Raw genomic sequence first — 13,569 nt, 5'->3', positions numbered from 1 at the left:
TGACTGCAAATGTTAAATATAGTCATGAACCTTGTATTTGGAAGATCTTTTTTTTTCTTCTTTCTTTTTGATAGTGAAATGGAAAAATGTTGATAAAAGAATCGTGAAGTCAAGGCAGCTCAGAGTCAGTAAGAATTTCCCAAGGGAAATATTGACATCAATCGTTCAACAGTTGGAGTGTCAGGAAGGTACAGACACGTGGGGAGTTGGTTCTAGAGAAAGTAAAGCAAGAAGTTTTTAGTGCATTGCGGGTCAAGGCACAATCGAGGCGTTGACCGGGAAAGGTCAGAGCTGCCAAGGACTGGATGTTATTTTTTTTTTAGGAGGATCAGCCCTGAGATAACATCTGCTGCCAATCCTCCTCTTTTTGCTGAGGAAGACTGGCCCTGAGCTAACATCTATGCCCATCTTCCTCTACTTTATATGTGGGACGCCTGCCACAGCATGACTTGTCAAGCAGGTACCATGTCCGCACCCGGGATCCGAACTGACAAACTCCGGGCCACTGAAGTGGAACGTGCAAACTTAACCGCTGCGCCACTGGGCCGGCCCCGGGACTGGATGTTCTGAAATGGAAGGGAGGGGAACAGGGAAGAGGAATCTGGATGAATGTAGTCTTCTATTTTGCATTTAAAGATGCCAGTAACCGTGTCTCTGGGTGTGGCCAGAAGGCACCTGGGCCTCACCCCAGGATAAGGGTAGAAGACCATCCAGCTATGGACACAGCCACTTGGTTTTTCTTTTCTTTAAGAACTGTTGAAATTTGAAACCCTCAGCTCAGTCTTGCTTCCAGAAGCTTCTCTGACTCCCTCACACCCATCAAACCAGGTGACTGCTACTGTTTCTTAGTGTTGCTTGAAATTCTGCTTCAGTGTTTCCTTGGCTAACGATTTCCTCTCAGACCTACTGTGTGCCACTTAGCATTCTAATTGCTGTACATCTTGAATCGTTACAATATGAATAACCTTTCCCAAGTTCCAGTAAGCAGCCGGAAACTAGAGATGTGGCAATTCTCTTAGGGTGACTTTCCCTCTTGGTCAGGCAGGTGGATCCTGGGTTCTGCTCAGGTCAGGGCTCCAGGAATTGGGCTGGGCTGGGCACTGGGGGCCTGCAGCTCTGGGTGTGGAGCACAAAGGACCTGGAGTGTAAGCCTCCGATGAAGAAAACCAGGGAAAGTCCCAAGTGTCAGGTTTAGGAAAGTAGGTGTTGGGCAAGAGTCACACAGGAAGCCAAAATGGGCATCTGAGAATAAGCAAGATGAGCCAGCGAGTTCAGGGAGCCGTGCTGGAAAGATCCCCAGAGATACGGGGGTTGAAGGGCAAGGGCATTCTAGGGGGTGCCACTGTATGGTACTCCATGACCTCAAATGGCAAAGAGGCTGGCCCCAGCGTCCTGGTTCCGGTAGGAGGCCCCAGGAGTCAGATAGAGCTGGGAAGGTGGAGGAGAATGTCCCCTGCTTGGGACAACTCTCCCTCAATTCTTCTATTTCTCTCCTCCCTGCTCCCTCTAGGTATTCTGAGCTCTAAAATTACCCCAGTTTTTTAAAATAGGAAAGAGGCATGCAAAGAGTTCCATAGGTATCCAATTTGATCATTCTAATTCTAGGTTTCCATTTTCCCAACGATATTTGAAGTGCCATGTGCATACAGCTTATTTAGTTTTCAGTCCAGGCCGATTTAAAAGGCTTGCAACAAACTCCAGCTTGCCTCTCCCACGCCTCCCCTCTCCTCGATCTTACTCCTCAGAGGCAACTTCTTTGCTCTTACTTCATGTGACCTCCTGGATTTAGCTTCCTTTTTCTAAATAATAACATTATATTTTTCCATCTTCATGATCAATCCTTAACTTCATTAATTGACTTCCAAATGAGAAATTAGTTCTCTTTTTACAACCACATCCACTTCCCCTCATTCTTCCAATGTATTTTATGTCACCATTTTTATTAATGGAGTGCATTATTATGGTTATATAATTATTATTCACAGCAGAGACACATAGTATATGATGATTAAATTTTCTTTCTTTTATAACTCTTTGTTTTTCCTGTACTTATTAACTGCCTCGCTTTTTCACTTCCTTACTTTTCTCTATATCTATTGCTTTTTTTTTTTAACCAAATACTTCTATGGATCTTATTTTATTCCTATCTGGAGTCCTCCTCCTCCGATGTACACTACTTGTTCTCATAGCCTGTGGCACAACCTTCCTTCTCAGAGTCCCGTCGTTGTCTCCTGCGTGGGAGTTCTTATTTCCTAGATCCCATGCCTTCCTCTTTCTTGGGACACTCCCTTATTATCCTGGAGCACATCTGTCCTTTAGTTTCCTAAACACATGAAACGTACATTTTTAACAGTTTAATTTAGATATAATTCACATACCGTATAATTAATCCATTTAAAGTATAAAATTCAATGGTTTTTAGTATATTCACAGAGTTTTGAAACCATCACCCCAAAAAGAAACTCCATACTCTTTAGCTATTAGCCTCCAACCCCTCTCACTATGCCCACCCCTCCAGTCCTAGGCAAGCACTAGTCTACTTTATGTCTCTATGGATTTACCTCTTATGGACATCTCATATAAACGGAATCGTACAATATGTGGTCCTTTGTACCTGGCTTCTTTCCCTTAGCGTAACGTCCTCAAGGTTCATGTGTCAGAATCTCCTTCCTTTTAAAGACTGAACAATATTCCATTGTGCGTTTATCCTGCATGTTGTTTATCCTTTCATCCATCGATGGACACTTGGGTTGCTTCCACCTTTTGTCTATTTGTGAATAATGCTGCTATGAACATGGATGTACCAATATCTCCAGTCTCTGCTTTCAATTCTTTTTATTGCCAAATAATATCCCATTGTATGGATATACAACATTTTATGTGTTCATTCATCAGTTGATGGACATTGCGTTGTCTCTACTTTTTGGCTATTTTGAACAATGCTGCTATGAAAATTAGCATACACATTTTTGTGTAGACATTTCCGTTTCTCTTGGGTGTATATGTAGGAGTGAATTTGCTGGGCTGTACAGTGACTGTGTATGTTTCCCGTTTTAAGGACCTGCAGACTGTTTTCCAGAGCGGTTGCGCCGTTTTACATTCTTATCCACAGTGTGTGGGGGGTTGATTCCAATTTCTCCACATCCCCGTCAGCACTTGTTATTGTCTGTCTTTTTTATTACAGCCACCCTAGCGGGTGTGGAGCGGCATCTAACTGTGGTTGTGACTTGCATTTTCCTAATGACTAACGATGTTGAGCATCTTTCCACGTGCTTTTTGGCCATTTGTGTATCTTCTTTGGAGAAGTGTCTACTCAGATCCTTTACTCAGTTTTAATTGGGTTATTTGTCTTTATTATTGAATAGTAATAGTTTGTATATTCTAAATACAAGTCCCTCATCAGATATAGGATTTGCACAAATTTTCTCCCATTCTGTGGGATGACAGGACACATTTTTTGAGTCCTTGAATGTTTGAAGAAATTCTATATTCCATCCTGCCACTTGAGTCATGGGTTTGGCTAGGTTGAGAAATCAAAGTTGAAAATCATTTTTCCTCAAAATTTGAAGACATTGCCCATACTTCAAGATTTGAATGTTGTTGTTGAGAAATTCTGTCCATTGTGATTCCCAATCTATGGTATAGGATTGTTTTTCTTTCTAGAAATTTAGCATTCTCTCTCTATCTGTGGTGTTGTTACGTAACAGTTCCTTGATGCGGTTCTTTTCATTCTCTGTGCTGGGTAGTCAGCAAATCCTCTTAACATAGAGATTCATGCCCTCTACTTCCTTTATTTATTTATTTTTTTTTTGAGGAAGATCAGCCCTGAGCTAACATCTGCTGCCAGTCCTCCTCTTTTTGCTGAGGAAGACTGGCCCTGAGCTAACATCCATGCCCATCTTCCTCTACTTTCTATGTGGGACGCCCACCACAGCATGGTTTACCAAGTGGTGCCGTGTCCGCACCCGGGATCTGAACTGGCGAACCCCAGGCCAGCAAAGTGGAACGTGTGCACTTAACCGCTGTGCCCCTGGGCTGGCCCATGTGACCTCTACTTCTGGGAAATTTTTTTTTTGTATTATGGCTTCAATAATTTCCTCATCTCCATTTTCTCTGTTCTTTCTTACTGGAACTCCTATTAGTTGGATGTTGGGCCTCTTGGATTGAGCCATCAGTTTCTCTACTTTTTTCTCTCCTATTGTCCATCTCTTTGTCTTATTGTTCTACTTCCTGGGGCATGTCTTTGTCTGTATCTTACAAAATTTCTATTATTTTATTTTTTAATTTCAGTTGTCACACTTCTTAACATCAAGAGCCTTTTTTTTTTTTTTTTTGAGGAAGATTAGCCCTGAGCTAACATCTGCCACCAATCCTCCTCCTTTTTGCTGGGGAAGACTGGCCCTGAGCTAACATCCATGCCCATCTTCCTCTACTTTATATGTGGGATGCCTGCCACAGCATGGCTTGATAAGTGGTACATAGGTTTGCACCCGGGATCTGAACTGGTGAACCTTAGGCCGCCGAAGTGGAACGTGTGCACTTAACAACTGTGCCACCGGGCCAGACCCCCAAGAGCTCTTTTATCATTATTAATATTATTATTATTATTATTATTATTGAGGTCATATGGTTTATAACTGTGAAATTTCAGGTGTACATTATTATTTATCAGTTTCTTTATAGACTGCATCGTGTTCACCACCAATAGTCTAATTTTTGTCCATCACCACACATATGTGCCCCATTACGCCTTATGCCCACCCCCCAAACCCCTTCACATCTGGTAACCGCTAATCTGTTCTCTTTGTCCGTGTGTTTGTTGATCTTTCACATATGAGTGAAATCATGCTGTGTTTGTCTTTCTCTGTCTGGTTTATTTCACTTAATGTAATGCCCTCAAGGTCCATCCATGTTGTTGCAAATGGGATGATTTTGTCTTTTTTATGGCTGAGTAGTATTCCATTGTATATATACCACATCTTCTTTTTTTTTTTTTTTTTTGAGGAATATCAGCCCTGAGCTAACATCTGCTGCTAATCCTCCTCTTTTTGCTAAGGAAGACTGGCCCTGAGCTAACATCTGTGCCCATCTTCCTCTACTTTATACGTGGGACCCTTACCACAGCATGGCTTGCCAAGCGGTACATAGGTCCACACTTGGGATCCGAACTGGCAAACTCCAGGCTGCCAAAGCAGAACATGCGACTTTAACTGCTGTGCCACTGGGCTGGCCTGCTACATCTTCTTTATCCATTCATCAGTCAATGGGCACTTGGGTTGCTTCCAAATCTTGGCTGTTGTGAATAATGCTGCAGTGAACATAGAGGTGCATAAGTCTCTTTGAATTGTTTCAAGTTCTTTGGATAAATACCCTGTAGTGGGATAGCTGGGTCATATGATATTTCTCTTTTTAACTTTTTGAGAACTTTCTGTACAGTTTTCCCTAGTGGCTGCACCACTTTGCATTGCCCCCAGCAGTGTATGAGGGTTCCCTTTTTTCCACATCCTCTCCAACATTTGTTATTTTTTGTCTTACCAAGAGTTCTTTTTGATTTTATTCCTTTTTCATAGTTTTGTGGATGCAATATTTTCTCCAGCTCCCTGAGGAGGATAACTCTAAGTTGGGGTATTTGTTTATTGTTATTGCTATTTTGTTTTCTCATAGCCCCTGCATTGCTTCTGTTTTCTCTGGTCCTTTTAGCTTTTCATTTTCGTCTCACTCTTTCATTTTCAAGGTTTTCCTCAAATGTCTGGAGATCCTTGGCCATCAGTTCAAAGTTGAGAATGGGGGGACTAGAAACCTGATTGCAAGTTCTGTGTTTGTGTGACAGGCTTGTTAGCCATTTGGTTTTCCCTGTAACATAACCAAGGGAAACCCTGTCTTTTTCCTGTGAGAATCCCCAAAATGACAGTGCGTGTGAGTCATTTATCTGGGACAATTCAGTTTTCCCGGAGAAGAACCTCCCGTCTCCTGTTTGGGGATAAACTTCCCGGGAGTAAGAGAGAGAAAGAGACCTGGGAGTCTCACCGTTGGTTATGCAGACTTTCAATTAACCCCTTTGTTCTTGGTTCTGAGTCTTCTCTCCACCCCCTGCCATGCCTGGGGTCCCTAAATCTGGAGACTCTTAGGCTCAGTTTTTCAAAACTCTAAATTTAGCTGCACAGGTAAGATCTCTAGAGAACCAACTCTTTACTTTTCACCAGATATATTATTTCATTTTATCCCTTAATGATGACAAGACTTTGAATAACCCTTCAAACATAGAGTTGCCAGATTTAGCACATAAGAATACAGGATGACCTATTAAATTTGAATTTCAGATATACAGTGCAATATCTGGGACAATCTTTGCACTGGTCAGCTTGGGCTGCCATAACAAAACACCACAGATGGGGTGGCTTAACCAATAGATATTATTTTCTCACAGTTCTGGGGGCTAGGAGTCCAAGATCAAGGTGCTGGATAATTTCGTGTCTAGTGGGAGCTGTCTTGAGGCTTGCACTGTGTCTTTACAGGGCAGGGAGAGAGGAGGGGGTGAGCTCTCTGGCGTCCCTTCTGATAAGGATGCTAATCCTGTGGGATCAGGGCACCATCCTATTGACGTCATTTAAGCTTAATTACTTCCTCCAAACACAGCCACACTGTGGGTTAGGACTTCAACATACGAATTTTGGGTGGGGCAGGGGGCGGACACACAAACATTCAGGTCATAACAATCATGTACTAATAATTATTTGTTGTTTGAACTTCAAATGTAACCAGATGTCCTGCCTTTGGCAATCCTACTCACACGACTTATGCCCTTCGCTGTGGCTGTGTCGGGATCCAGGCATCAGCCCGCTCAGTCCTCAGGACAGCTGCCGGGGAAGTCTGCATCAGCCCTGCTCTTACCCAGCAGGAAGTCATGCCCTGAGGGGTTAAGCAACATGCCAAAGTCACACAACTTGGTAGTGGCCAAAGCAGAAAGATGAGGCAAGAGTGAAACCGCTGAGGCAGGATGCAAATCCAGAGCCTCTGATGGCAAAGCAAAAAGCTGGTAACCACTTCATCAACATCCCTGTCCAGAGAGGGCTAAAGCCATTGTCATGCTTGGACAGGCTCTTTTAGCTCAAAGTACATAAAGTTCTCCAACATGACATTATTTACAAAAGCCACATGCCCATAAGTGAGTAGTAATGCAGCCTCTTCCCCTCCAAAAACTGTATCCATAAAGAAGGCAATGAAGTACCAGAAAACAGTTCTTCAGGGCAACACATTGGAAAACGGATGACCCCACTCCAGGGAAACGTGTCAAATCAAAGATTGCTGGGTCCTCTGCCTTTTTTCTAGGATGTTGACCTTTACATTTTTTTTAATTAAAATTTTTTTTCATTTAAATCTTTTAAGGAGGTATAATTAACAATAAATGCACAGATCTTAAGGTACAATTCAGTACTTTTTGACAATTGTATATACCCTGTAACAATTGCCCAAAACAAGATGTAGAATATTTCCATCACTCCGGAAAGTTCCTTTACACCTCTTTCCAACCGTGCCCTTTCCTTCCCCCACTGCAACTGCTCTTCTGATTTCTATCACCTAGAGTAGCCTGTTCTCGAACTGCAGATGAGTAGATTCATATAGATCATTCTCTTTTGTATCTGGCTCCTTGACTTAAAATGACACTTTGTTTCGTTTTTGATTGAGGTGAAATTCATGTAACATAAAGTAATCGTTTTAAAGTGTACAATTCAGTGGTATTTTGTCCATTCACAAGGTTGTGAAACGTCAGCTTCTATCTAGTTCCAACACGTTTTCATCATCTCCCAGAGGAGATCCCATCCCCAGTAAGCAACCACTCTCCAGTTCTTCCCACCCCAGCACCTGGCAGCCACTAATCTGCTCTCTGTCTAACCTTTGCTTTTTACGGCTCAGCAGTTGTCAGCTGTCTGGTAAAATCTCACAAGTGGAGAGGAGTTATTAAACAGAGCTCCAAAGAAGGGAAGCAGGAGGACAGAAGCATGACTACGTCAAACGAAATCAAGCCAGATGATGAAGCCACGAGGAAGGCCGTTCCTAACCCCCCAAACTGGAGTTTACTCTTCATCTTGAGCAGAAGGCTGCTGCTCCAGCCAGTCTGGAAGGCTGCTGCGTGCTGTCTACACGCCAGTGGTGTTTATTTCTTATCAACAAAGTACAATTCAGTGGCAATGTTGAAAGAGAAAAGCCCCACAGCTGGCTCTCTCTACAAAGGGTATTGACATAAAGACCGAAGTAAATATTAACATCCTGGAAACAGCAGCAGGTGTTTTAAATACAAGAATAGCAGCCCCTGGGGCGAACTGTGACCACCTGCTGAGTAGCATCTACTTAGAATTTATTTGAAATGGTCATAATAGGGGTGATTTCTGACTTCTAGGTGCATTCTGTCATTGGTCTTTTTGCTAGGTCTTTCTTTGCAGGGGATTTCTGGATAATTTCTGATGTTTTCCAACCAGCTTCTTGCTCACCACCATACCCTTAGCACCTCATACATAGTGTGATGCTTGGCGCATAGTAGGTGAACAATAAAAAATTTTGGAAGGAAGGAATGAATGAGTGAATTATCTGTGCTACTGATTCTAAAAGCGGAATCATAAAATCATTGCACGTTAGACTCAGAGGAGAGCTAGAGAGAAGGGAAACAAAATCAGTGACTTTCCACCAGGGACTGTGCAAGGCAGTGTCTATACATTACCCCATTTAATCCTCAAATCACCTTAAAGATGTCCTGATGCTAACTTTACAGATGAGGAAACTGATGGTCCAAGAGGCACCCTGCTGTCTCCCAGAACACTGAGTTCAGGCCTTTCATTGGATAATTGAGGAAACTCAGGCCCAAAGCAGTCAGGGGTCCTGACCCAGGTGACAAAGCTGGCCTAAGTTAGCAGCCTGACCAAAATGTTCCCAGGTCTGTTTCTAGCTGAAGGCATGATGATCCCAGAAGCAAAATGACCATTTGTATCTAAGGCATAGACAGTTTCCAAAGCTAGAGTATTTGCTTGTGGGGGGGGAAAGAAAAAGGAGCACGTGGCCTCCTGGGCAGATCTTAGGCAAATAAGCCTTTATGGGTAACACTAGGTAGACGCATATGACAGGAATCTCAGGGGATGGTCATGGGTGAGCAGAAGCAGGCAGGACACTTGGGAGGTCAAAAGGCCTGGGACTGGAGCACCTGGGATTGGCCCATGGGTCCCGGCTGATCCCTTTTCGCCTTTCTGTGCCTCAGAGAAGCAACTGACTAGGGACGTACTGAGGGCCTGCCAAGTGCCCTGCCAAAAGGGGCAAATTCAGTCAATAATAATTTGAGTGCAATTAAGTGGCTGGGGGGTAAAGAGGTGTATAAGAGTCAGTCCCTACTTCTTTCTCTGATGGGACAAACAACCATCCAGATTTGCTGGGAGTATCCCGATTTAAGAGCTGAAAGTCCCGAATCCCAGGAAACCCCTCCATCCCGGGCACACCGGGACAGTTGGCCATCTTCGCGAGGTCTCGACGAGCAGAAGAAACCACATTTGCCATAATGACAAACAAACGCTATGGGTATCACGTGATGCCGTGTCTAACACAGACACCGCAACGGACACAAGACAACAAATGGTGTGTGCCAGCCACATCAGTGCCTGCAGCAAAAGGCCTGAGTTCTGTGCTTTCATGGCTATGTGGGGAAACATCATTTAAGCATACATGTATATACTCATGTGTATAGAACTTGTTTCAAGGAATTGGATTATATGATTGTGGAGCTGGCAAGTTTGAAATTTGGAGGGCAGACTGGAGGCTGGAAATTTGGGCAGAAGCCAACGCCGGAGTCCACAGGCAGAATTTCTTCTTCTTCAGAGAAACCTCTGTTTTGCTCGTAAGGCCTTTCACTGATGGGTGAGGCCCACTGAGATGATCTCCTTTACTTAAAGTCAACTGCTAGTAGACGTTAACCACGTCTACCAAACACCTTCACGGCAACACCTAGATTAGTGGTTGACGGAATAAACACTAATTATAGCATAGCCACATCGACGCATAAAACTAACCATCACAAGAGGAGAAAACCGTTCAGGGAAGTTACGTAAATTGTCCAAGATCATCCAGCAGATCGGTGTCAAAGTTGGGACTGGAAACGTGCTGTGTGTGACCACGAAGTCCACATCCTCATGTGTCTTGCTGTTTCTGGGCCTCCAGAGAAGTTCCTGGAGCATCAGAGCAGATTCCAAATCGTCTGCGTGACGCTGGTACGTCTGCGTCATAGTCATTTGCCTGCGTCTCCTCCTGGACTGTGAGTTGTTCGAGAAAACGTCTGTGTGTAAACATCTTTTTATCATCCACAGAACTAGTAAAGGGCCCCGCATGTGCCAGGCATTCAGTGAACATTTGCAGAATTAGAGAATCTAACTTCTTTTTTTTAGTTTGTTAACTTTTGGTTTAATTGAATCTCAATCCCCCCCCCCCAAAATAAAATCAAAGGAAAGGACTCTTGTGGCCATTACAGTATATTCCAGAATTCTGTGGTACGTTCTAACTCTGACTTCTTGACAGCCCTGTGAGGTGGGTCCTATTATTTTTGGATGAATGATAGGAAAACAGATGCTCTGAAAAGTTAAGGTGGTGTCTCAGATCACAGAGTTTGTAAGTGGTGAAACTCACGCTCGAACCCAGACAACTGGCTTCTTCTGTCTGCATGCCCTACCACCTTGCCACACTGCCCCAGGCAAACTGACCCCTGCGACCAGATTGGACCTCAGACGTCATGGAGTTGATTTCCTCCACTTCCAGAAGAGGAACAGAGAAGTACAAGTGTTAATAATGGCAGCACCCGGACCAGAGCTCCAGGCTCCTGGCTCCCCTCCCACACGCACATTTTCCCATTTTCCTAGTTGTCTCTCAAAGAGAGGCCCGGCTGGGGACCTTGCATACCCTCCCTGGGCCTCCAGGTGCTATTTACTCAGCTAGGTGTGGGCTCTGCCTGCCTCGCAATCTGTTGTTTGCACGGTAAATGCTGCCCAGGCCCCACCAGTCTATACCCCCAACCGAAGGATGGGAACAGAGACTGAAAGGAACATTCTTTTGCTGGTTTCAGACACCTTGACTTGAGTTTTCAGTTTCTATCGAATAAAATGCAAATCACTGAATGTGGGGGTCACCTCAGAAGCATCATGTCCTAAAAGCAATAGGCCAGGCCTGGGTCGTTTCCTTGCCTGTGCAACCTCCAGGAAACTGGGCCACATCTGAAGTCACAGAGATCTGGGCTTGAATCCCAGTTCCATCACTAGTTGTGTGACCTTGGGTTTAACCTCTGGGAACCTCATCTTCTTCCTCTGAGAAATGGGGCCAATTCCTACCTTGCAGAAATAAGAGAACCGATGCCAATTTCCTCCTCGGTGCCTGGCACACGTCCCACACTTGCTAGCTATGGTTCCCCATATGGACATTTCACACACCCTCATGCTTGTTTCTTTGAAAATAAAGGGAACTTGGGAGCAAGGAGGACAAAAACAAGGCTTAATGTTCTTTGCCACTCTGATTTCCTATTCCCTGGCTTCTTCCTGGAAAAGGGTTCCAAGAACTTTTAGAAAGAGAAAGTGAACAAACATGGGAGATTTTAACTGGTAAAAACAGACGTGCAGATTCTGTCTTTCTCAGGGAGGCAAACGTCTACAGCTGGAGCCAAACCCACTCAATCAGTAACTTGACCCCCCTGATCAATTTCCAACAAGGAGTTCCTGTTCTGGAACCAGGATAGGCAAACAAGGACACTTACTGGAAGGAAGGTTTCAGGGCCTCCGGATTTGTCAGCTGCCCACTCTCCCAGGAGAGCCGGTGGGACCTGTCAAGCCAGCTGCCAAGGCCAGAAGGCAAGCGGAACATTTCAAGGTCTACCGGGCCTCCTGCTTTTGGGTTGTTAATTTGAGCGGGATACATTCAAGAAATGCCAAGGAGGAAATGGTGTGGATTTATGGTTGCCAAGCCAAGTGGGGTGCAGGAAAAAAAACAAGATGAAATAGAAAAGGTCAGCTATCTCATTGTGCAAAGTGAGGAGGCGGGACAGGTGCAGGCAGCACAGCCTCAGGTCTCAGGAGCCCTTGGTTCCCTTCCCATCTCCTGACCTCCAGAGATAACGTCTCCCTGGGACTCCAAGGGAAAGCGACAATACCGCCGATGCTCAGATACCCGGAAGTCCCTTCTGGCTGCTTTAGGGAGAGAGGCGGAGCAGGAAACGGGGAGGGAGTAACTGTGCACAATTTAAAATCAGACGGGGGGGGGGGGGGGGGCGTGCCGGTGGCGCAGCAGTTAAGTTCCCATGTTCTGCTTTGGTGGCCCTTGGTTTGCCGGTTTAGATCCTGGGTGCGGACATGGCACCGCTTGTCAAGCCATGCTGTGGCAGGCGTCCCACATATAAAGTGGAGGAAGATGGGCACAGATGTTAGCTCAGGACCAGTCTTCCTCAGCAAAAAGAGGAGGATTGGCAGCAGATGTTAGCTCAGGGCTAATCTTGTAGACCAGGGACTTCCGGGGGGTGGGGGGGGAGGGGAGGTGTCATCTCTCTTTCTCATATTCCTGCCTCTATTTTCTTTTTTTTAGAAAAGTTGTTGGTTAAAAGAGAAACGTTAAGGAAATCTTGAAGGGGGCTGAAGATGAGGATAGGAAAAGGACAAGGAGAGTTAAAATAAGTATATAGAAATCCAGAAGGATCTTTTTATCCACTTGGGCTTAGGGATAACAGCAGGTGTTAAAGATTGAATACACATTTTGTGTTAGTTTCAGGTCTTTTTTAGCACCAGGTGAACTATTACTGCTTTCTTGAGATTCTATCTCAGGGGCTAGGTGGCATCTAGCTTCTCTAGCCGGGAGAAGGAGCTGGAGGAAAAGAAAAGCTAAGTCCTGTGCAAACTCCTACTCATCCTTCAAAGCCCATGGGAACATCCCCTCCTTTATGAAAGCCTTCCCTGATGGCCCTTCCTTCTCGGTGTCACCACGAAGGGCTGGTTACAGTTACTGCATTGAAATGATTTCCATGTCTCTCTTCTCTTCTAGATTCCGCTCCCCTAAGAGCAAGATAAAGGCAGCACAGAGTTCAGGATGGATGAATGACCCCAAATCAAGGTTTTTCTGGCCATAGTTCTAATCGTGCTGCTGGAAATATCAGTTTATTTCATGTGGACACCCAGGCCCTGGGTAGACACCAAGTTAAAAAAAAAAAATCACTGAATTCAAATGGTTGAGCACAGGTGAAGGGTGGAGATTTCTGGGAGAAGCTCAAGTCAGTACAAAGGCAAATTGTTCTTCTCACGCTGGTGCCTGGGGGTGTGTGGGACACTTCTTTGATCAAGCTTTGGGGAGTCCCTTTAGAAATCATTGTCTTCAACTTTTTTCTCCTAAAATTTTTAAGTCGAACTTAGAATCAGACAATCCACTCCTTGCAAGCCTGAACAAATCTGATTTTTCGAGCACTGATGAAACACTTTGAGAAATGTTCATTCCCGTCGAAAGCTGTCCCCAGGGCAGCTATCTTCTTTACCCCTTGATCTGTTCCAGAAGGTAAGAAAAAGCCAGACT

General features: G+C 44.6%; 1 long non-coding RNA gene across 1 annotated transcript; it reads right to left on the bottom strand.

Moving 5' to 3' along the window:
• Positions 1 to 308: 308 nt before the first annotated feature.
• Positions 309 to 12,188, bottom strand: LOC139045943 (uncharacterized). The gene is made up of 2 exons (XR_011505425.1): positions 11,774 to 12,188; positions 309 to 10,312 (listed from the first exon to the last, which is right to left on the bottom strand). It is a non-coding gene; the product is annotated as an uncharacterized lncRNA (long non-coding RNA).
• Between the last annotated feature and the right edge of the window lie 1,381 nt (positions 12,189 to 13,569).

This window comes from Equus asinus, chromosome 8, assembly GCF_041296235.1.
Source record: "Equus asinus isolate D_3611 breed Donkey chromosome 8, EquAss-T2T_v2, whole genome shotgun sequence".
Classification (NCBI taxonomy): domain Eukaryota; kingdom Metazoa; phylum Chordata; class Mammalia; order Perissodactyla; family Equidae; genus Equus; species Equus asinus.
Note: the sequence above shows the minus strand (reverse complement) of the source record. Positions and strands in the feature narration are given on the sequence as shown.